The 24,177-nt window shown below is 40.9% G+C and overlaps 1 long non-coding RNA gene across 1 annotated transcript in view; it reads left to right on the top strand.

Moving 5' to 3' along the window:
* Positions 1-24,177, top strand: part of LOC148777792 (uncharacterized) — a 34,181-nt gene that overhangs the window by 7,707 nt on the left and 2,297 nt on the right. The gene's annotated exons all lie outside the window — the stretch shown is intronic.

Raw genomic sequence — 24,177 nt, 5'->3', positions numbered from 1 at the left:
TAGCTAGCTGTTTTTCATGTGGTAGCATACATGTTTCAGTGCTGCTCTCTCAATGTGTCCCACCCGCTTCTTCACACACTGTGTCCAAAGTCTGTTCTCTGTGTCTCTATTCCTGCTCTGCACATGGGTTCATCAGTACCATTTTTCTAGGTTCCATGTGTATGCGTTAATACAGGATATTCTGTCTTTCTGACTTACTTCACTCTGTGTAACAGGCTCTAGGGTCATCCATCTCACTAAAATTGACTCAAAAGACTGAGTAGCAGTCCATTGTGTGTACGTACTACAGCTTCTTTATCCATTCATCTGTCGATGGACATCTAGGTTGTGTCTGTGTCCAAGCGATTGTAAATAGTGCTGCAATGAACACAGGGGTGCATGTGTCTTTTTGAGTTATGGTTTTCTCAGAGCATATGCCCAGTAGTGGCATTACTGGGTTATATTTATTCCCAGTTTTTAAAAGAATCTCCATACTGTTCTCCATAGTGGCTATAAAAATTTACATTCCCACCAACAGTGCAAGAGGGTTCCCTTTTCTCCACACCCTCTCTGGCATTTACTGTTTGTAGACTTTTTTGATAGTGGCCATTCTAACTGGTGTGAGGTAGTACCTCATTGTAGTTTTGATTTGCATTTCTCTAATAATGAGCAATGTTGAGCATCTTTTCATGTGTTTTTTGGCCATCTGTTTGTCTCTTTTGGAAAAATGTCTGTTTAGGTCTTCTGCCCACTTTTTATTGGGTTGCTTGTTTTTCTGGCATTGAGCTGTATGAACTGCTTGTATATTTTGAAAATTAATCCTTTGTCAGTTGTTTCATTTGCTATTATTTCCTCCCATTCTGAGGCTTGTCTCTTCATCTTGTTTACAGTTTCCTTTGCTGTGCAAAAGCTTTTAAGTTCAATTAGATCCCACTTGTCTGTTTTTGCTTTATTTCCATTACTCTAGAAGGTGGGTTAAAGAGGATATTGCTGTGATTTATGTCAGAGTGTTTCGCCCATGTTTTCCTCTAAATATTTTATAGTTTCTGTACTTACATTTAAGTCTTTAATCCATTTTGAGTTTATTTTTGTGTATGATGTTAAGTGTTCTAATGTCATTCTTTTACATATGGCTGTCCAGTTTTCCCAGCACCACCTATTGAAGAGGCTGTCTTTCCTCCATTTGTGTATTCTTGCCTCGTTTGTCAAAGATAAGGTGCCCATAGATGTGTGGGTTTATCTCTGGGCTTTCTGTCTTGTTCCATTGATCTGTATGTCTGTTTTTGTGCTGGTACCATACTGTCTTGATTACTGTATCCATGATTTATTTTATAACTGGGAGTTCGCACCTTTTGACTCTTCACCCATTTCTCCTACCACCCCCCTCCACCTTCATTTGTTGCCTCTGGCAACCACCAATCTGTTATTTGTATCTATGAGCTCAGTTTTTTGTTTTTTTTTTAAGATTCTACATATAATCATTAGCATGATGCCCTCAAGGTCCATCCTTGTTACAAATGGCAAGATTTCCTCTTTTTTATGACTGATAAATGTTGTATATATATGTTGTAGGAAAGGGGACCCCCTCCAGGGCCCGAAACTGGGCTTTCTCTTGCCTAGAAAATCCCATGGATGGAGTAGCCTGGTGGGCTGCAGTCCGTGGGGTCCCTATGGGTCGGACACGACTGAGCGACTTCACTTTCACTTTTCACTTTCACACATTGGAGAGGGAAATGGCAGCCCACTCCAGTGTTCTTGCCTAGAGAATCCCAGGGCCAGGGGAGCCTGGTGGGCTGCCGTCTATGGGGTCACACAGAGTTGGACATGACTGAAGTGACTTAGCAGCAGGAAAAGAATTGTCCGAGGAGACACGTGCTGACAAAGCAAGAGACTTTATTGGGAAGGGCACCCGGGTGGAGAGCAGTAGGGTAAGGGAACCCAGCAGAACAGCTCTGCCATGTGGCTTGTGGTATCGGGTTTTAAGGTGATGGGATTAGTTTCCGGGTGGTCTTTGGCCAATCATTCTAATTCAGAGTCTTTCCTGGAGGCGCACGCATCGCTCAGCCAAGGATGCTAGCAAGAGGGATTCTGGGAAGTGGACGGACACCCAGTGTCTCCTTTCCACCTTTCCCGAGCTCTTCCAGTTGGTGGTGGCTTATTAGTTCCACATTCCTTATCAGGATCTCCTGTCATAAAACAACTCATGCAGATGGTTACTATGGTGCCTGGCCAGGGTGGGCGATTTCAGTGTGCTTCCTTTGATGGGCATTTATGTTGCTTCCTTATATTGACTAGTGTAAATAGTGCTGCAATGAAAATGGGAATGTAAATATCTTTTTGAGTTAGTGTTTTTGTTTCCACTGGGTGAATGACCAAAAGTGAAATGACTAGATCATATGTTCTATTTTTAATTTTTTGAGGAGTCTCCATACTGTTTTCCATGATTGCACCAATTTACATTCCCACCAGCAGTGTCAAGAGTTCTCTTTTCTCTACATTCTAAATGCCTATTATTTCTTGTCTTTTTGTTACTAGCCATTGTAACACGTCTGAAGTGATACCCCATTTTGGTTTTGATTTGTATTTCACTGATGAGTAATCTTAAGCATCTATTCATGTGTACCTGTTTGCCATCTGTATGTCTTCTTTGGAGAAATATGTTTAGAAATTCCACCCATTTTTTTAAAATTGGTTTTGATTTGTATTTCACGGATTAGTAATCTTGATGCCTATTAATGCCTATTAATCTTGATGCCTCTTAATGCCTATTAAATCTTGTCTTTTTGTTACTAGCCATTGTAACACGTCTGAAGTGATACCCCATTTTGGTTTTGATTTGTATTTCACTGATTAGTAATCTTAAGCGTCTATTCATGTGTATCTCTTTGCCATCTGTATGTCTTTTTTGGAGAAATAAGTTTCGAATTTCCACCCATTTTTTTAACTGGATTGTTTGTTTTTTGTTATTGTGTTGTATGAGTTCTTTATATATTTTGGATATTAATCCCTTATCAGATAGACGATTTGCAACTATTTTCTTGCACTTGGTAGGTTGCCTTTTCATTTTCTTTATGATTTCCTTTGCTCTGAAGTTGATATAGTCCCACCTGTTTGTTTTGCTTTTGTTGCATTTGCTTTTGGTGTCAAATTCAGAAATCCTTGCCAATACCAATGTCAAGGAGCTTATCACCTGTTTTCTTCTTAGGAGTTTTTTTTGGTTTCAGGTCTTAAAATCAAGTGTTTAATTCATTTTGAGTTAATTTTTGTGTTTGGTGTAAGAAAGTGGCCTATTTCATTCTTTTGCAAGTATCTGTCTGGTTTTCTAACACCATTTATTGATGAGATTGTCCTTTTGACATTATGTATTTTTGGCTCTTTTGTAATTAATTGATCATATAGTTTGGGTTTATTTCTGGGCTCTCTTCTGTTCAGTGAATTTATGTATCTGTTTTTATGCTAGTACCATAGTGTTCTGATTACCATAGCTTTGAATATACTTTGAAATAAGGAAGCATGATGTTTCCAACTTTGCTTCTTTCTCAAGTTTGCTTTGGTCATTCAGAATCTTTATAGTTCCATGCCAATTTAAGGATTTTTGTGAAAAATGCTATTGGAATTTTGATAGAGATTACATTGAATCTGTAGATCGCTTTGGGTAATGTGGATGTTTTAGTAATATTCTTCCACTTCTTGAGTACAGAATATCTTTCCGTTTATTTATGTTTTCAGTTTATTTCATCAATATCTTAGTTTTCAGCATATAGATCTTTTTCTTTCCTGGTTAAATTTGCTCCTGAGTATTTTCTCCTAATACAACTATAAATGGGATTGTGTTTTTAATTTTTCTTCTGATCATTTTTGGTGTATAAAAACACAACAGATTTTTGTATATTTTGTATTCCGAAACTGTATTGGATTTGTTGATTAATCCTAACAGGTTTTTTTTGTTGTTGGTGGTGTCTTTTGGGTTTTCTGTATATAAAATATCATGTCATCTGCAAATAGTGACAGTTTTACTTCATTTTCAATTCGGATGACTTATTTTTCTTGCCTAATTGCTCTGGATAGGACTTGGAATGCTCTGTTGAATAAAAGTGGTGAGGATGGGCATCCTTGTATTTTCCCTGATCTTAAGGAAAAATATATACATACCATACCCATGCATCATTGGATATGATGTTAGCTGTGGGCTTGCCATATACACACTTTATTATGTTGAGGTACATTCCCTCTATATTCAATGTATTGAGAGTTTTTATCACTAATACATGTTGAATTTTGTTAAATGCTTTTTCTGATCTATTGAAAGGATTGTACAATTTCTATCCTTCATTATTTTAATGTGGTATGTCATGTTGATTTATTTTCTTATGTTAAACCTTCCTTGCATCCCTGGAATTAATCCCACTCAATTGCAATTTATGATCCTTTTAATGTATTATTGCATTTGATTGCTAACATTTTGTTGAGGACTTTTTCATATCTGTTTGTTCATTGGGGATACTGGCCTGTATTTTTCTTCGTTCCTAACGTCCTTGTCTGGTTTTGGCTTCAGTGTGATGCTGGCCTCATAAAGTGAGTTTGGAAGTGTTTTCCTCCTCTTCTGTCTTTTAGAAGATTTTGAGAAGGATTGGTATTAATTCTTCCTTAAGTGTTTGGTGGAATGCACCAGTGCAACTATCTGGTCCTGGACATTTGTTTCTTGGGAAGTTCATCAGTTCAGTTCAGTTCAGTCGCTCAGTTGTGTCCGACTCTCTGCGACCCCATGTATCACAGCATGCCAGGCCTCCCTGTCCATCACCAACTCCCGGAGTTCACTCAAACTCATGTCCACAGAGTCGGTGATGCCATCCAGCCATCTCATTCTCCGTTGTCCCCTTCTCCTCCCGCCCCCAACCTTTCCAAGCATCAGAGTCTTTTCCAGTGAGTCAACTCGTCACATGAGGTGGCCAAGTATTGCAGTTTCAGCTTTAGCATCAGTCCTTCCAATGAACACCCAGGATTGATCTCCTTTAGAATGGACTGGTTGGATCTCCTTGCAGTCCAAGGGACTCTCAAGAGTCTTCTCCAACACCACAGTTCAAAAGCATCAATTCTTCGGCGATCAGCTTTCTTCACAGTCCAACTTTCACATCCATACATGACCATGGGAAAAACCATTGCCTTAACTAGACGGACCTTTGTTGGCAAAGTAATGTCTCTGCTTTTTAATATACTATGAAGGTTGGTCATAACTTTCCTTCCAAGGAGCAAACATCTTTTAATTTCCTGGCTGCAGTCAGCATCTGCAGTGATTTTGGAGCCCCCAAAAATAAAGTCTGACACTGTTTCCACTGTTTTTCCATCTATTTCCCATGAAATGATGGGACCAGATGCCATGATCTTTGTTTTCTGAATGTTGAGCTTCAAGCCAACCTTTTCACTCTCCTCTTTCACTTTCATCAAGAGGCTTTTGAGTTCCTCTTCACTTTCTGCCATAAGGGTAGTGTCATCTGCATATCTGAGGTTATTGATATTTCTCCCAGCAATCTTGATTCCAGCCTGTGCTTCTTCCAGCCCAGCGTTCCTCATGATGTACTCTGCATATAAGTTAAATAAGCAAGGTGACAATATACAACCTTGACGCACTCCTTTTCCTATTTGGAACCAGTCTGTTGTTCCATGTCCAGTTCTGACTGTTGCTTCCTGACCTGCATACAGGTTTCTCAAGAGGCAGGTCAGGTGGTCTGGGATTCCCATCTCTTTCAGAATGTTCCACAGTTTATTGTGATCGACACAGTCAAAGGCTTTGGCATAGTCAATGAAGCAGAAATAGATGTTTTTCTGAAACTCTCTTGCTTTCTCCATGATCCAGCGGATGTTGGCAATTTGATCTCTGGTGCCTCTGCCTTTTCTAAAACCTGCTTGAACATCTGGGAGTTCACGGTTCACATACTGCTGAAGCCTGGCTTGGAGAATTTTGAGCATGACTTTACTAGCGTGTGAGATGAGTGCAATTGTGCGGTAGTTTGAGCATTCTTTGGCATTGCCTTTCTTTGGGATTGGAATGAAGACTGACCTCTTCCAGTCCTGTGGCCACTGCTGAGTTTTCCAAATCTGCTGGCATATTGAGTGCAGCACTTTCACAGCATCATCTTTCAAGACTTGAAATAGCTCAACTGGAATTCCATCACTTCCACTAGCTTTGTTAGTAGTGATGCTTTCTAAGGCCCACTTGACTTCACATTCCAAGATGTCTGGTTCTAGGTCAGTGATCACGTTATCGTGACTATCTTGGTCATGAAGATCTTTTTTGTACAGTTCTGTGTATTCCTGCCACCTCTTCTTAATATCTTCTGCTTCTGTTAGGTCCATACCATTTCTGTCCTTTATCGAGCCCATCTTTGCATGAAATGTTCCCTTGGTATCTCTAATTTTCTTGAAAAGATCTCTTGTTTTTCCTATTCTGTTGTTTTCCTCTATTTCTTTGCATTGATCACTGAGGAGGGCTTTCTTATCTCTCCTTGCTATTCTTTGGAATTCTGCATTCAGATGCTTATATCTTTCCTCCTTTGCTTATCGCCTCTCTTCTTTTCACAGCTATTTGTAAGGCCTCCTCAGACAGCCATTTCGCTCTTTTGCATTTCTTTTCCATGGGGATGGTCTTGGTCCCTGTCTCCTGTACAATGTCACGAACCTCCATCCAGAGTTCATCAGGCACTCTATCAATCAGATCTAGTCCCTTAAATCTATTTCTCACTTCCACTGTATAATCATAAGGGATTTGATTGAGGTCATACCTGAATGGTCTAGTGGTTTTCCCTACTTTCTTCAATTTCAGTCTGAATTTCTCAATAAGGAGTTCATGATCTGAGCCACAGTCAGCTCCTGGTCTTGTTTTCGCTAACTGTATACAGCTTCTCCATCTTTGACTGCAAAGAATATAATCAATCTGATTTCGGTGTTGACCATCTGGTGATGTTCATGTGTAGAGTCTTCTCTTGTGTTGTTGGAAGAGGGTGTTTGCTATGACCAGTGCATTCTCTTGACAAAACTCTATTAGCCTTTGCCCTGCTTCATTTCATGCTCCAAGGCCAAATTTGCCTGTTACTCCAGGTGTTTCTTGACTTCCTACTTTTGCATTCCAGTCCCCTATAATGAAAAGGACATCTCTTTTGGGTGTTAGTTCTAAAAGGTCTTGTAGGTCTTCATAGAACCGATTAACTTTGGCTTCTTCAGCATTACTGGTTGGGGCATAGGCCTGGATTACTGTAATATTGAATGGTTTGCCTTGGAAGCGAGCAGAAATCATTTTGTCTTTTTTAAGATTGCATCCAAGTACTGCATTTCGGACTCTTTCGTTGACCATGATGGCTACTCCATTTCTTCTAAGGGATTCCTGCCCACAGTAGTAGATATAATGGTCATCCGAGTTAAATTCACCCATTCCAGTCCATTTTAATTCACTGATTCCTAAAATGTCTATGTTCAATCTTGCCATCTCCTGTTTGACCACTTCCAATTTGCCTTGGTTCATGGACCTAACATTCCAGGTTCCTATGCAATATTGCTCTTTACAGCACCGGACCTTGCTTCTATCGCTGGTCACATCCACAACTGGGTATTCGTTTTGCTTTTGCTCCATCCCTTCAATCCTAGAGTTATTTCTCCACTGAGCTCCAGTAGCATACTGGGCACCTACCGACCTGGGGAATTCCTCATTCACTATCCTATCATTTTGCCCTTTGATACTATTCATGGGGTTCTCAAGTCAAGTATACTGAAGTGGTTTGCCATTCCCTTCTCCAGTGGACCACTTTGGCTGTGGTCCATGTAATCACATCAACTAGTTTCCTGTGATTATGATTTCAGTGTGTCTGCCCTCTGATGCCCCCTCGCAATACCTACCGTCTTATTTGGGTTTCTCTTACCTTGGTCGTGGAAAATCTCTTCACAGCCACTCCAGCAAAGTGTAGCTGCTGTACCTTACCTTGGACGAGGGGTATCTCCTCAAGGCCGCCCCTCCTGACCTTGAACGCGGAGTAGCTCCTCTCAGCCCTCCTGCGCCCGCGCAGCCACCGCCTGTTGGACGTGGGGTAGCTCCTCTCGGCCGCCGGCCCTGGCCTCAGGCGTGGGGTAGCTCCTCACGGCCGCACCTCTTTGTGTGGTTCGTTGCGCCGGGGCCCGCGTCTCTTGCGTCTGCGCCGCCGAGTTCCATTATTCTGACCATACCTGATAATGCGTGTTATTTGCTATCTGCTACTTTTAGTAGATTTACCTGCCAGGAGAAAATACTAAACCATGAATCTCTCTAGTATTATTTCCTGATACTTTCCCTGCTCTTCTAATTTTTGCTTCAGCAACTCTAAACTTCACATAGATTTCTGAATGTATCCTGACATTTTGGTCTTTCACTGTTTCCCCATATGTTGTTCTGTCTACCTGAAACTCCTCTTTAGTTCTGCTAGAAAGCTTCTATTAATATTTCAGATTTTAATATATGTATCCACTCAACTGAAGTCTTAGATAATTGCCTTGCATAAGCCTGACTAAATCCAGTTATTGATTTGCTCAATACCAGCACCCACGCAGATGAACATGACAGGAGAAAAACATTTCACTGTGCTGACTTGTCTCATATTTTGACCGTAAACTCAAGTGCGCTCTCAGAACTTCCTGTCAGCACAACCATACCTCCCTAGTGAGCTCCCTTTTCTTATCCTTCCTTCCCCAACAATATTTCCTACCTTCTCTTCCTCTCTCAAAATCCAATATCCCTTCTTCCATCCTCACACTAGACTGGGGATTTTGCTTCCTGTATAAATTGAAATGGTAGGAACAAAGCAAAGATAATTTCATGGTGCCCATCTAAAACCTACTTTCCTGTATGTAGTGAGTTCCTGTTATTCACTTTTCCTTCTGTTATGTAAAAGATCTGTCAGTGCTCCCATCTAAGTCAACCCTTCTTGTGGGCACTGAAAACTCTTTCCTTTCAATGACTTTGTTCCTGCCATTTCTCTCCTCCCCGAACTCCTGTGTCACATAACCTGCAGATTGAGAAGCTCATGAGCCCTGAGCACAAGAAACATAAAGGAAATACACATCACATCCAGACTGATGTGGTTATATTTTTAAAATCAAATTAGGAGAATTTTGGCAATAATCTCTTCAGTTCACTTCAGTCTTTCAGTCCTGTCCGAGTCTTGTGATCCCATGGACTGCAGCGTTCCAGGCTTCCCTGTCCATCACCAACTCCCAGAACTTGCTCAAATTCATGTCCATCGAATCGGTGATGCCATCCAGCCATCTCATCCTCTGTCATCCCTGTCTCCTAGTATCTTCAAAAGACCCAGCATTAGGGTCTTTTCTAATAAGTCAGTTCTTCGCTTCATGTGGCCCAAAGTATTGGAGTTTCAGCTTCAGCATCAGTCCTTCCAATGAATATTCAGGACTGATTTCCTTTGGGATGGACTGGTTGGATCTCCTTGCAGTCCAAGGGACTCTCCAGTCTTTTCCAACACTACAGTTCAAAAGCATCAATTATTTGGCACTCAGCTTTCTTTATAGTACAACTCTCACATCCATACATGACTACTGGAAAAACCATAGTTTTGACTAGGCAGACCTTTGTTGGCAGAGTAATGTCTCTGCTTTTTAATATGCTGTCTAGGTTGGTCATAGCTTTTCTTACAAGGAGCAAGCGTCTTTTAATCTCATGGCTGCAGTCAGCATCTGCAGTGATTTTGGAGCCCAAAAAATAAAGTCTGTCATCGTTTCCATTGTTTCCCCATCTATTTGCCATGAAGTGATGGGACTGGATTCCATGATCTTCATTTTTTGAATGTTGAGTTTTAAGCCAGCTTTTTCACTCTCCTCTTTCACTTTCATCAAGAGACTGTTTAGTTATTCTTTGCTTTCTGCCATAAGTGTGGTGTCATCTGCATATCTGAGGTTTTTTATATTTCTCCCAGCAATCTTGATTCCAGCTTGTGCTTCATCCAGCCTGGCATTTCGCACGATATACTCTGGATATAAGTTAACTAAGCAGGGTGACAATATACAGCCTTGATGTACTCCCTTCCCAGTTTGGAACTAGTCTGTTGTTCCATGTATGGTTCTAACTGTTGCTTCTTGACCTGCATACAGATTTGTCAGAAGGAAGGTCAGGTGGTCTGGTATTCCTATCTCTTGAAGAATGTTGCACAGTTTGTTGTGATCCACACGGTCAAAGGCTTTGGCGTAGTCAATAAAGCATAAGTAAATGTTTTTGTGGAACTCTCTTGCTTTTCCTGTGATCCAGTGGGTGTTGGCAATTTGATCTCTGGTTCCTCTGCCTTTTCTAAATCCAGCTTGAACACCTGGAAGTTCACGGTTCATGGACTGTTGAAGCCTGACTTGGAGAATTTTGAGTATTACTTTGCTAGCGTGTGAGATGAATGCAATTGTGTGGTAGTTTGAGCATTCTTTGGCACTGCCTTTCTTTGGGATTGGAAAGAAAACTGACCTTTTCCAGTCCTGTGGCCACTGTTGAATTTTCCATTTTTGCTGGTATATTGAGTGCAGCACTTTCACAGCATCATCTTTTAGGATTTCAAATAGCTCAACTGGAATTCCATCACCTCCACTAGCTTTGTTTGTAGTGATGCTTCCTAAGGCCCATATGACTTTGCATTCCAGGATGTCTGGCTCTAGGTGAGTGCTCACATGATCATGGTTATCTGGGTCATGAGGATCTTTTTTGTATAGTTCTTCTGTGTATTCTTGCCACCTCTTCTTAATATCTTCTGCTTCTGTTAGGTTCGTATCATTTCTGTATATCTCTCAAATAATCTCCTCAAATGTTTTTTATTTCCTTCTATGGAAATAAATCTCTTTTTATGGAGATTTCAATTACACATGGTTTAGGCTACCTGAATTTGCTCATAGCACATTAATCAACTGCTCATGATTTTTCCAGTTGGTAAAGAATCCGCCTGCAATGCAGGAGACACTGGTTCAGTTCCTGGGTTGAGACGATCCCCTGGAGAAGGGATAGGTCGCCACTCTAGTATTCTTGGGCTTCCCTGTGGCTCAGCTGGTAACGAATCCACCTGCAATGCAGGAGGCCTGGGTTCAATACCTGGGTTGGGAAGATCCCCTGGAGAAGGAAAACGCTACCCACTCCTGTATTCTGGCCTGAAGAATTCCATGGACTGAATAGTCAATGGAGTCACAAAGACTCAGACATGACCGAGCGACTTTCACTTTCAACGTTTTTTAGTTTTTTTTCCTCTGCTTCATTTTGCATAGTTTGAATTACTTTGTTAATTCATTTATTTTTATCGTGTTTAATGTACTCATAATCCCATCCACTGTATTTCAATCCCAGACATAGTTGTTTTTATATCTAGAAGTTCCTTTTGGAACTTTTCCTATATATATTTAAATATTCCCACTTAACATGCTCAAATCTTTCTTTTCTTGAACATATGAAATATAGTAACTGTTTTAATGCTCTTCCCTACTCATTTTATAATTTTGTGCCCATTCTCGATCTGTTCATTTTTGTTGATTTTTCTCCATATCATGGTTTGTGTTTTCCTGCTTCTTTGCATGCCTGGTGATTTTTATCATATGCCAGACACAGTGAATCTTACCTTATGTATTGCTGGGTATTTTGTACTCCTGTAGATAAGTTTTTTTTTCTGTGACTCAGTTAAGTTACTTGGAAAGAGTTTGATTCTTTTTGAGGCTTGTTTCTAATGATCTGTTAGGTGGGATCAGAAAATCCTTTAGGCTAGTTTTCTCCCACTACAGGGCCAAGTACACTTTTGAGTACTCTGTTGAGTACCTGAGTACTCTAATTCACAGGTGAGTCCACAAGGACTTCTCACTCTGGCTAGTGAAAGCACAAACTATTCCCAGCTCTGTGTGGCCCCTCATGATTAGCTTTTGGGAATTTTCTCCCAGCCTTGCTACTCATTACTCAGCTGAAGACTCAAGGAGTATCCTCTGCAAATTTCCAGCACATTCACTCTGCGGTTCTCTTCTTGGAATTTGACCCTGTGAACTGTACTTGCCTTGGCTACCTGTTCTCCTGCTTTCTTCTCTCAACTCAGGGAGACTATTGAGTAATTCTTGGGCCCCCACTCCCACTGTGTATTATGACTGGAAACTCTCTAGGCACTGAACTTGGGTAATCATGGGACTTACCTTGTTTCTTCCTGTTTCTCAGAGATCACTTCCTGTGGCAACCAATACCCAATGTCTGAAAACCGTGGTTTGTTTTTTAGCCATTTTGTCTATTTTTAAAATTGTTTCAAGCTAGAAGGTAAATCTAGTCCCCAGACTACATCTTGGCATACTTAATTTTGAATGCTTGACTTTTTTTTAATATAATGATGCATAACCATATCAAAGTATGTATTGGCTTTTTGTTGGTGTTCAGTTACTTGATTGTGTCCAACTCTTTGCGACCCCATGGATTGCAGCATGTCAGGCTTCCCTGTCCTTCACCACTTCTGGAGTTTGCTCAAACTTATGTCCATTGAGTCAGTGATGCCATCCATCCATCTCATCCTCTGTCATTCCATTCTCTTCCTGCCTTCAATCTTTCCCAGGATCAGGGTCTTTTCCAATGAGTAAGTTCTTCGCATTAGGTGGCCAAAGTATTGGAGCTTCAGTTTCAGTAACAGTCCTTCCAAAGACCATTCAGGGCTGATTTCCTTTAGGATTGACTGGTTTGATCTCCTCGCTGTCCAGGGGACTCTCAAGGGTCTTCTCTGACACCACAGTTCAAAGGCATCAGTTCTTCAGCACTCAGCCTAAAGTTCTCACACTGCTGTGAAAGTTCTAGGTCCCACAATAGACTTCCCAGCCTAGGGATCTGGCAAAGGGACTGAGTATCCCAAACGAATCTGACTTTGAAGGTCAGCAGGATTTGATTACAGAACTTCCACAGGACTGGGGAAGCAGAGACTCTTGGAGGGCACAAACAAAACCTTGTATTTACCAGGATCCAGGAGAAAGGAGCAATGACCTCACAAGAGACTGAGCCAGACTTGCCTGTGTATGCTTCAGAGTCTCTGTCAGAGGCGTGGGTGGATAGTGACCTACGGGGGGGTCAGAGACCCTGACTGCAACAGTCCTGGGAGGCCCAACTTGCTTCTTATGCAAGAGGACTTATGTCCTTTTGAATAAGTTTGCTCTTTGGCTCAGATGGTAAAGCGTCTGTCTACAATGCAGGAGACCCGGGTTTGATCCCTGGGTCAGGAAGATCCCCTGGAGAAGGAAATGGCAACCCACTCCAGTACTATTGCCTGGAAAATCCCATGGGCAAAGGAGCCTGGTAGGCTACAGTCCATTGGGTCGCAAAGAGTTGGACACGACTGAGCGACTTCACCAAACTACAGGGAGGGAACACAGCTCCACCCATCAGCAGAAAATTAGAGACTTACCGAGCATGGCATCACCCAGCAGAACAAGACCCAGTTTTCCCCACAGCCAACCCTTCCCATCAGGAAGCTTACACAAGCCTCTTATCTTCATCCATCAGAGGGCAGATAGAATGAAAACCACAATCACAGCAAACTAACCAAACCAATCACTTGGACCCAGACTTGCATGACTCAGTGAAATGATGAGCCATGCTGTGCAGGGCCACCCAAGATGGACAGGTCATGGTGGAGAGGTCTGACAAAAAATGATCCACTTGAGAAGGGAATGGCAAACCACTTCAGCGTTCTTGCCTTCAGAACCCCGTGAACAGTAAGAACAGTACTGGCTTTTTAGCAATTGATAGATGTTTTGGTTGTGCTGGGTCTTCCTTGCTGTGCTCGGGGCTCTCTCCAGGTGCGGTGGGCGGGGGCTACTCTCCGCTGTAGTGCGTGGGGCTCTCATTGCGGTGGCTTCTCTTGCTGTGACCACAGGCTCTGGACGCAGGGGCTCCAGTAGTTCCAGTGCACTGGCTCAGCGCTCCAGAGCCTGGCCTCAGGAGTTGTGATGCATGGGCTAATTTGGTATAAAGATAATTTATATCTAATTTGGTAAATGTCAATAAACATACCCACAAAAAAAATCTTTATGAGGTTGTCAATTATTTTTAAGTATATAAAGTATCCAAAGACTGAAGTGTTTGAGGAATATTCTCTAGGTTTCATAAATTCATGCTTTCCATTCCATACTTAAAATTGACAATAGCTATTATATTTCTTGGGACTTAATACTCTTAGGATTGGCTGTTAGATTGGATATCATGTATAAACTGTCCGATTATCTGGTCTTCCTGAAAAGGAGACAGATTTTTTTTTCCCCTCTTATTACTGGTAATACTATGCTGCTGCTGCTGCGTCATTTCAGTCGTGTCCGACTCTGTGTGACCCCATAGACAGCAGCCCACCAGGCTCCCCCGTCCCTGGGATTCTCCAGGCAAGAACACTGGAGTGGGTTGCCATTTCCTTCTCCAATGCATGAAAGTGAAAAGTGAAAGTGAAGTCGCTCAGTCGTGTCCGACTCTTAGCGACCCCATGGACTGCAGCCCAGCAGGCTCCTCCATCCATGGGATTTTCCAGGCAAGAGTACTGGAGTGGGTGCCATTGCCTTCTCCAAATTACACAGCTGCTCCATCTAAATAAAAGGTAGCAAACTCCTAACAAAATTGTTGTTTTTTTCTTCTAGACAGTATTGCTAAAAACCAACTAATTCAGAGACAGTCTATTTGGAAAGTGAACTAGAAACATGTTACATTAAAATTATAGGAAAAGCAAAATATATCTAAAATTGTGCCAAAAATTTTAAGTATGTTTTTCAAAATATATCCTTACTGCTATCCAGAATCACTCTTACAGTAAAAATTATATTTCTAGCACTTTGTCAAGTAAGAAAGTTTACGAATTGGTAGTTGAAATATTCACTAAAAAAAAATCCCCATTTGTAAAATGAGATTCAATCCAAAATTAGCCACAAAACAAGTACTCCATTTCTGAAAGTGCTTAGGGAAAATAATCCAGAAGAGATCACTAACATTTGGCCCTGAAGAAGAGAGCTGCTTAGGGACTCTCACTAAGGTCCAATATGAATAATGGGATCAAACTGCCTGGGTCCAAATCCCAGATCCATCACTTATAAATGTACAACCCTGAGAAAGTTATTACTGAGACATTCTGGGCTTCATTTCCTCATATGAAATAAGAAACTCAAAAAGTCGTGAGAGAAGGAAAGGGAAAAAAAGAAACAACTTGCTCTAAGTCACACTGCTCGGACACCAGAGAGCCGGGATTTGAAAAAGTTCTCTCAAGCTCAAGTGCTTTATCTTCTGAGGGATATATTTATGCACAAATGCAATTGTTGTAAATTACATATTCCTAGTTGATCAGCCCTGTAAGTTTGAGCTCCTGAAATAAGAAAAATTGTCTCCCAGCAAATACCATGTAATTATCCAAAATATTTGACTGTTTGCTTCTACTTCACAATGTAACATCTACACTGCATAAAACAATCTATAAATTCAATGTAATCTCTATCAAACGACCAATAACATTTTTCAGAGAAGAACAAAAACATTTCAAAGTTTGTATGGAAACACCAAAGACTCCAAATAGCCAAAGCAATCTTGAGAAAGGAAAACAGAGCTGGAGAAATAAACCTTCCTGACTTCAAACTATACTACAAAGCTACAGTCATCAAGACTGTATGGTATTGACACAAAAACAGAAATATAGCCCAATGGAACAAGATAGAAAGCCCAGAGATAAACCCACGTACCTGTGGGCACCTTATCTTTGACAAAAGAGGCACAAATATAAAATGGAGAAAAGATAGCTTCTTTAATAACTGGTGCTGGGAAAACTGTACAACGATCTGTAAAAGAATGAAACTAGAATATTTCCTAACACCATACCCCCCCAAAAAAAACACTCAAAATGGATTAAAGGCTTAAATGTTAGGCCAGAAACTATAAAGCTCTTAAGAGGAAAACATAGGCAATACATTCCCTGACATAAATCTCAGCAAGATCCTCTATGACCCGCCTCCTACAGTAATGGAAATAAACACAAAAATAAACAAGTGGGACCTAATTAAACTTAAATGCTTCTGCACAGCAAAGGAAACAATAAACAAGATTAAAAGACAACTCTCAAAATGGGAGAAAATAAGTGCAAATGAAGCAACTGACAAAGAATTAATCTCCAAAATATAAAAGCACAAATCCAAAATAAAAAAGCCCAATATAAAAGCTCAATATCAGAAAAAAACAGCCCAATCAAAAAATGGGCAGAAGACCTAAACAGACATTTCTCCATAGAAGATACACAGATGGCCAATAAACACATGAAAAGATACTTAACATCACTCATTATAGGTCAACATGACTGGGCCATGGGGTACCCAGATATTGGTTAATGTTATTCTGGGTGTGTTAGTGAGTGAGGGTGTTTCTGGAAGAGATGAACATTTGAATTGGTAGACTGAGTAGAGCAGATTGCTCTTCCTCTTGTTGGTGGGTCTCGTCTAATCAACTGAAGGCCTGAATAGAATAAAAATGCAGACCCTCCCTCTAGTAAGAGGAAAATCCTGTTGTCTGACTGCATTTGCACTGAGACTTCAATTGGTATTTTCCTGCCTTCCAACTTGAATGGGAACATGGCTTTTCTTAGGTCTCAAACTTCTAGGCTTTCAGAGTAGAACCAAACCATTGACTCTTCTGGGTCTCCAGCGTGCAGATCATGGGCCTTAATCCGTCTCCATAATTATGTAAGCTGATTTTTTTGTAATAACTGTATATATGCATATATCCTATTGGTTCTATTTCTCTAGAAACTCCAATTAACAGAACAAAATTAACAAGAAGTTTCAATGGATCATGGGTTCTTTTGAGTGTTTATAGTCACTTTCACCAATCTGTAGTTCCCAGACTGATAATCTAGGCTGATTAATTTCATCAGGACTTTCTAGACCTGTCTAAGTGTACTTGCCAGCCTAATAATACTTCAGTTCATTTCAGTTCAGTCAAGAGCAGCTAAATGATATTAGAAAAATAAATGTGCTAATTTTAAAGGATAAGTGGAAGAAAAAAAGAACATAAAAAACCCAAACAGGAATCTAAACAGGAAAGTCTGTATGTAGGAATACCTGGAGATGAATGTAATTAAAGGGAAAGAACAAGTATTTCAAAACTAAAACTATGACTAGTAAGAATGTTCTGGAATTTCCCACCTATGCAGTACCTGTCCTTCCACTATGGTGATCAAGGAGCTTTAGATGATTCGAAAGTAGAACATATACTAGAGAAGAAATGAGAAACCTGGATTTTAGATACAATGTTGCCACTGAGAGAGCTTGGATATATAATTTAATGTATTTGATTTTTGCCCTATAAATTATGACTGCTTTGTGAGACTAAAATTAAATGGATGACTCACTATTTTTTTCTCTGGTAATTTTCCTCAGGAAATAAGGATCTGTGCAAAAAGTTAGCTATGAGAAGTTCATTACTTATTGTTGAGTAAAATGAAAAGAAGCATACATGTTCAACAATAGGGAAATGGTTAAATAAGTGGTATAACATTTAGGTAAATAGTGTGAGGTCACTAAAAGTAATGTCTATAGAAGCATACTGAAATGAAATATATTGTATGCTAGTAAGTGAAATATGTTAGTAAATTTGAAAAACTCAGCAGTGGCCATTGGACTGGAAAAGGTCAGTTTTCATTCTAATCCTAAAGAAGAATAATGTGAAAGAATGTTCAAACTACCACACAGTTGCACTCGTTTCACTTTCTAGTAAGGTAATACTCAAAATCCTTCAAGCTAGGCTTCAGCAGTATGTGGACAGAGAACTCCCAGATGTACAAGCTGGATTTAGAAAAGACACAGGAACAGAGATCAAATTGCCAACATTTGTTGGATTGTAAAGAAAGCAAGGGAATTCCAGAAAAACATTTACTTCTGCTTCATTGACTATGCTAAAGCCTTTGACTGTGGATCACAACAAACTGGAAAATTCTTGAAGAGATGGGAATACCAGACCACTTTACCTGTCTCCTGAGAAAAAAGCTGGCTTAAAATTCACATTCGAAAAACTAAGATCCTGGCATCTTGTCCTATCAGTTCAGTCCCTTAGTAGTGTCTGACTCTTTGCGAGCCCGTGGACTGCAGCACGCCAGGCTTCCCTGTCCATCACCAACTCCTGAAGCTTGCTCAAACTCGTGTCCATCAGGTCAGTAATGTCATCCAACCATCTCATCCTCTGTCATCCCCTTCTCCTGCCTTCAATCTTTCCCAGTACCAGTGTCTTTTCCAGTGAGTCAGTTCTACGCATAAGGTGGCCAAAGTATTGGAGCTTCAGCTTCAGCATCAGTCTTACCAATGAATATTCAGGACTGATTTCCTTTAGAATGGATCTCCTTGCAGTCCAAGGGACTCTCAAGAGTCTTCTCCTACACCACAGTTCAAAAGCATCAATTCTACGGCACTCAGTTTTCTTTATAGTCCAACTCTCACATCCATACATGACTACCGGAAAACCCATAACTTTGACTAGACAGACGTTTGTTGGCAAAGTAATGTCTCTGCTTTTTAATATGCTGTCTAGGATGGTCATAGCTTTTATTCCAAGGAACATGCATCTTTTAATTACATGACTGCAAGTAACCATCTGCAGTGATTTTGGAGCCCCAGAAAATAAAGTCTCTTACTGTTTCCATTGTTTCCCCATCTATTTGCCATGAAATGATGGAACCGGATGCTGTGATCTTGATTTTCTGAATGTTGAGCTTTAAGCCAACTTTTTCACTCTCCTCTTTCACTTTCATCAAGAGGCTCTTTAGTTCTTCTTTGCTTTCTGTCATAAGGGTGGTGTCATCTGCATATCTGAGGTTATTGATATTTCTCCCAGAAATCTTGATTCCAGCTTGTGCTTCATCCAGCCCAGCATTTCTTATGATGTGCTCTGCATATAAATTAAATAAGCAGGGTGACAATGTATAGCCTTAATGTAATCCTTTCCCAATTTGGAACCAGTCTGTAGTTCCATGTCCAGTTTTAACTGTTGCTTTTTGACCTGCATATAGATTTCTCAGGAGGCAGGTCAGGTGGTCTGGTATTCCCATCTCTTGAAGGATTTGCCAAAGTTTGTGTGATACACACAGTCAAAGGCTTTGGTGTAGTCAATGAAACAGAAGTAGATGTTTTTCTGGAACTCTCTTGCTTTTTTGATGATTCAGCAGATGTTGGCAATTTGATACTTCCTAAGACCCACTTGACTTTGCATTCCAGGATGTCTGGCTCTAGGTGAGTGATCACACCATCATGGTTTTCTGGGTCATGAAGATCTTTTTTGTACAGTTCTTCTGTGTATTCTTGCCACCTCTTCTTAATATCTTCTGCTTCTATTAGGTCGATACTGTTTCTGTCCTTTATTGAGCCTATCTTTGCATGAAATATTCCCTTGGTATGTCTAATTTCCTGAAGAGATCTCTAGTCTTTCCCATTCTATTGTTTTCCTCTATTTCTTTGCACTGATCACCGAGGAAGGCTTTCTCATCTCTCCTTGCTATTCTTTGGAACTCTGCATTCAAATGGGTATATCTTTCCTTTTCTCCTTTGCCTCTAGCTTCTCTTCTCAGATATTTGTAAGGCCGCCTCAGATAACCATTTTGCCTTTTTGCATTTCTTTTTCTTGGGGATGATTTTGATCCCTGCCTCCTGTACAATGTCATGAACTTCTCTCCATAGTTCTTCAGGCACTCTATCAGATCTAATCCCTTGAATCTATTTGTAACTTCTGCTGTATATTCTTTAGGGGTAATAGAGCTCATCATGTTTTTAGTAAGCTGGGAGGGGAAAGAGGAAGGAAACCAAATCTGTTAAGAATGAGAATGGCCACTGCTGATCATGAGGCAGCCAGCAAAGCATTTTCTTTTGTCAGTGAAAATAATAAACAATCTTCTATTCTTATTATAAAGTGTTTTATTTGAGCCAAACTAAGGACTAGCCTGGAAGCCTGTCTTCCAGATTACACTGAGAAAATGCTCTCAGCACTTTCTGAGAAGCCGTTTTCAGCAGTTTTGTATCTTGTCAGAACAAAGAACATTAAACATGTCAGGGTTACATCAGGGTTTCATCAAGGTTTCAAAAGAACAGTCCAGCATGTACATAGCAAGTCAGCCTGGGCTTGCACCTGGGAAGCAAGTTATTATCCCCAAAGGAGGGCTGGCATTGGCATTCCAGAAAGAGGCATTTAATCTTTAAATGTTCACAATATTTGTTTCTCATCAATGTTTTTTTCTTTAATAATTAAAGCAGATGTACAATGCAAATTTGATAGGCCACAAACAGGAACCTTAGTTAGCATTGGATTCAAGTTAAAGTGTTAATTGCTAAATCATGTCTGACTCTTTGCGACCCCATGGACTGTAGCCCGCCAGGCTCCTCTGTCCATAGAATTCTACAGGCAAGAATACTGGAGTGGATTGCATTTCTTCCTCCAGGGGATCTTTCCAACCCAGGGATCGAACTCAGGTTTCCTACATTGCAGGCAGATTCTTTACTTTCTGAGCCAGCAGGGAATTCAAAGTAACTCAGATATTAACCAGAGGACTTCCCCACATATCAATATGAAAATTTCTTTCATCACTTTCTGTGTCTTGGAAGAATCAATATTCTCAGGAGAATATGTGTATTCCTGCTTTTAACAGACATTTTCTTTTTAAAGAGCAAATGAGCACAAAAATGGGATTAAATGAGAAGTTTCCTCTTTCCCAGAAGAGGAACTTCATAATCCCTCTTTGCCCTCTTTCCTTCTTTTCTGTCGAGTGGTGTCATAGCATCAGCACAGAAATCACATAGGAAACACAATGCCGTTGATCCTTGAGCAATGTGGGGGGTTGTGTCGTGTGCTTAGTCCTGTCCGACTCTTTTGCGACCCCATGGACTATAGCCCACCAGGCTTCTCTGTCCATGGGATTCTCCAGGCAAGAATACTGGAGTGGGTAGCTGTTCTCTTTTCCAGGGGATCTTTCTGACCCAGGGATTGACTGTCTCCTGCATTGCAGGCGGATTCTTTACCCACTGAGCCATCAAGGACCCTGATTTCCGTGCTGTCAAAAACCCTTGTAGAATTTCCAGTTGGCTTTCCCCATATACTTGGTTCTTCCATATCTGTAGTTCTGAATCTGTAGATTCAAGCAGTGGGTATCCTGTAGTGATGTAGTATTTACTTTAAAAGAAATACCTGCTGTAGTAGACCCATGCCCTGCAAACCTTGTTCAGGGGGCCACTGTACAAGGTGAGACTGCTTCTCCAGCCTCAATGTCTGAAACTCTGGGGATGGCTCTTTGGGAAGGAGTAACAGATTGGGTGGTGAAAGACCTCTTTCTGACGTCTCCCCAAAGTAAGATGTGTTTACTTGCGTGAATTTTAAGGAGTCTGGTGGCCATTGCATGAGCCGGAGAGCAGGGGAACAGATAAAGAATGAGGTAGATGCCCACAGGGGCAGATTCCCGGCCAGGGGCCCTCTCCTGGGACAGTTTTATCGCTGAGCCTGTGACAGAGTGGACAGTGTTTCCGTTGGTGCTTTTCTCTTGCCTGTAAGGACATTTTGTTTTCTCTTTCCCACTTATCACGTCTAATTGCCAGTGCAGTGCCTACTGGCCATCCCAAAGGCTTCATTTACCTCTCATTTCACGTGTGTAAGCTTTGTTGTTTAGTCACTAAGTCATGTCCAAATCTTTTGGGACCCTATGGGGTGCAGCCTGCCCAGCTGCTCTGTCCGTGGGGTTTTTCAGGTAAGAATACCAGAGTGGGTCACCATTTCCTTCTCCAGGGGATCTTCCTGACCCAGGGATCAAACTCATGTCTCCTGCATTGGCAGGCCGGTCCTTTATCGCCGAATCACTGGGGAAGACTGTCTGTAAGCTTATGCCTATTGTATATTCAGCGTTTCCTCTTTCAGCAGAGTGGTCTCAAAGTGGATGAGCTAGTTCTCTTCCAAACTGAACGAGAGGAAGGTAGGAGATGGAGTTGATTATCACTTTTCAAATTGGTCCTCTTAGCCCTGCGCCATAGAGGGAGTCCCTCCCTCATAGTTTGAGTAGTAGGGAATCTAATGGTTTTGTTTGGGGGTGAAAAAGGTCCTGAAAATATTCAAAGAGCAAATGTGAGTGGAAGGTCAAGTCTGAGGAATTAAGGCTTTTGGAAGAAGGACTGTGGTGACTCACCAAGCACATCTTCAGTGGAAGATGCCTCTGAGTCACCAGCATTTGTGACAGTGATACAAAAGGGAGCGCTGTACACATACCACCGTGTAGCCACACATCAGTCAGCTGGGCGCTGCTTCCCACACAGCAGCAAATTGTTGCTTCAGCCCCTGCAGGAACAGCTTCTGGAGATGAGCTGTCTGTTCTTTTGTTCACTTTGTGAGCAGAATCCAGTGGGTGGATGGTGGATAAGATCTCCAACGTTTACTTAGTTGTTACACTCCCCTGGCACCACACCCCACTTTCCTACTTTATTTAAAGTAATAAAAAAGAAAAGCAGAACTGAAGAAAATTGATTACTAAATGTGGTTTCAGGCACCAAGTGCCTTTTACTTCCTTTTTTTTTTTTTTTTTTAAAGCTTTTCACTGAAGTTAGGGCAGGGCAAAGGGGCATCTGGAAGGGGAGGATGCAATCCTGGCTTAATGGGCCCTTTATGGGACTGGAGTTTTTGGAAGAACTTCAAATGGAGTGAAGTGACTAAACTTTCCCAGTTCCAAGGAGTTATGTTGTGTGTGTGCGGGGGGAGGGGGAGGAAGGGGAGAAATCTCCAGCACGGAACTCACTGGCACATTAGGAACATGATTCAAGAGAGAACACAATACATTTGTGGGTGAGATGCAGAGTTTGGAGGAGATAATGACTTTATTTTTTCAGTGTTCTTGTTACATGCATAGCATAGCAGCTTTAAAAGAGGACGATAAAAACAAATATTTTTTTGACTTTCCCAGTATCAGACAATGTTGTTTCCTAAACTTCTTGGGAAAAAACAATACAACCCAATATCTGTGCAGGTCTCTTCCTTTCCCCGAATACCCATATGTGTGCTAAGTTACTTCAGTCACGTCTGACTCTTTGCGACCCCAAGGACTGTAGCCCACCAGGCTCCTCTGTCCATGGGATTCTCCAGGCAAGAATACTGGAATGGGTTGCCATGCCCTCCTCCAGGGGATCTTCCTGACTCAGGGATCAAACCTGTGTTCCTTAACTCTCCTGCATTGGCAGGCATGTTCTAAGGGGAATAGCCCACCTATAGCTTTGGGGTACATCCTTACCAGTTTAAGCTGAGCAGGAATATAACATGTGACCTAAGAAATGTTTCTTTGCTGGGGAGAGGGGGTAAGGGGTTAGGGGTAGAGGAAAGGAAGCAATCTTACCTTTCATTGGATGCTGTCCTGTCGCTATGACACTAGGAACCATGTCATATAGTATTTTGGATGATGAAGTCTTTTAACCTGGATGATAAAGTTTATATTCTTGGAAGGACAAGCCAAAAAATGGGAAGAACCTGGATCCTTGTTTATATTGTTGAGTCACTGAATTTATCAGGTGGTTTATCTGGTTTATCAATCCTAGAACTAACTCATCTCTTGGTTTTGTGAAATAATGTATTTTCCTTGTTAAAGTATTTGGACTTCAGTTTTCTATTTCTTGCAGCTTAAAAAAGTTTCAGATTTGTATATTGATGCTGAAAGTTTATTCTGTATAATAATATTTCCTTTTTTTCCCCTTAAGTAATTATGATATAGGCAGTTTACAATCCTTGGGGTTACTTTGAGACAACTCACATGAACTGCAAGCCTCAGCTTTTCTAACGGCAAAGACGAGAGCAATCCGTTATTTGTTCAACTAAAGATTTTTTAGTTTAATATTTACAGTTATTAAGCACTGTGTTCTAAATACTGTTATAGAAGCTTGGAGTACATCATGAACAAGAGGGAGAAAAATCTCCACCCTCATAAAATAAACAAAATGAGGAAACATGTCAAATAGTAATCGTAAGGAGGAAAAAAATCAAAGAAAGAGGATATGAAGTCCTGTAAAGGAGTTAGGTTTGAAGTCTTGAATAAGATGTTTTTAAGTCTTATGGATAAGATTGTCAGGGAAGGCTTTACTGAGACAGTGACTTAATTTTGCAAACAAATAATTGGAGACAGCCGCTCAGACCTCGAGGAAGACTGTCTCAGCACTGGCCCTGAGCTGGAA

The sequence above is a fragment of the Moschus berezovskii genome, chromosome 5 (genome assembly GCF_049115385.1).
Source record: "Moschus berezovskii isolate FMDL1 chromosome 5, NW_MosBer_1.0, whole genome shotgun sequence".
In the NCBI taxonomy this organism is placed as follows: domain Eukaryota; kingdom Metazoa; phylum Chordata; class Mammalia; order Artiodactyla; family Moschidae; genus Moschus; species Moschus berezovskii.
Note: the sequence above shows the minus strand (reverse complement) of the source record. Positions and strands in the feature narration are given on the sequence as shown.